This window comes from Arachis duranensis, unplaced genomic scaffold (genome assembly GCF_000817695.3).
Source record: "Arachis duranensis cultivar V14167 unplaced genomic scaffold, aradu.V14167.gnm2.J7QH unplaced_Scaffold_354584, whole genome shotgun sequence".
Classification (NCBI taxonomy): domain Eukaryota; kingdom Viridiplantae; phylum Streptophyta; class Magnoliopsida; order Fabales; family Fabaceae; genus Arachis; species Arachis duranensis.
Window position 1 is genome coordinate 1071102 of NW_026264910.1, and position 1101 is coordinate 1072202.

Genomic DNA, 1101 nt, shown 5'->3' on the forward strand with positions numbered 1-1101 from the left:
TGGAGTGAAAATGCACAACTTCTTTAAATCAAGCAACCATCATGAAATTAATGTTAATCCATGAGGTTTAAGCTAATTTTAATTGAATTTTAATTGATTTATAAGCCTCTTGAATTTAGTGATACTTTGAGTGGTTGTTTTGGTTTATTGTAGGTGAAGAAAAGAAAAAAAGGAAAAGCGTGGCCTAAGGAAGTGTGGCCCAAGGAAAAGAAAGTGTGGTCAAAGAGAGAAGAAGTGTGGCGCACAACATGAGGAAGGGCAAGCATTGCCCTCCACAAGGGCACACTGCCCTCTAGGAGGGCAACATAAGGGAACCAAGCATGAAAGGCAACTCTGCCCTACCCACTACAAGGGCAGAGCACAATTTTGTGCCTTGGAATCAAGAGGAATAAAACCTTGCCCTGCCCTCCACAAGGGTAGTATCGGGCTCACCAAGGGAGAAAATCAAAGGAAAATGTCTCCAAATGCTTGCCACAAGAGTTGAACACGGGACCATGAAGAAGCAAGCAACTAAGTCCCATTAACGTGCCAAGAAACCAAGGAAAATGAATGAGCGTGTGTTTCGGCCATGATTCGAACCTGGGACATCAAAGTGAAAACAGTGCCCTGCCCTCCGCGAGGGCAGGGCAGCATTTTGTTGGTGCATGGATCTGGCGCACCAAAGCTCAATTCTGGCGCACCAAGGCTCAATCCTGGCAGCACCAGCGCGCACCACACACAATCCTGGCAGCACCAAATTTTTCTGCCCTGCCCTCCACGAGGGCAGGGCAGCATCTTGTGCACCAAGACTCAATTCTGGCGCATCACAGCTTGAATCTGGAACACCAAGCACGCACCGTGGCACATTTCTGGCGCACCAATTTTTCCTGCCCTGCCCTCCGCGAGGGCAGGGCAGCGTTTTGCGCACCAAGACTGCACCAAGCCGCACCAAGCCACACCAAGCAAGCACCAACACGCATCAAATCCTGCCCTGCCCTCCACAAGGGCAGGGCAGCCTCCTGGAAGCTATTATTTTGGGCCGAAAAATTCAATTAAAATGCCAATTTAATTCATTTCTTCACAAAATCAAAAGCCCATCCAAATCCCAAAATCCAAGAATAG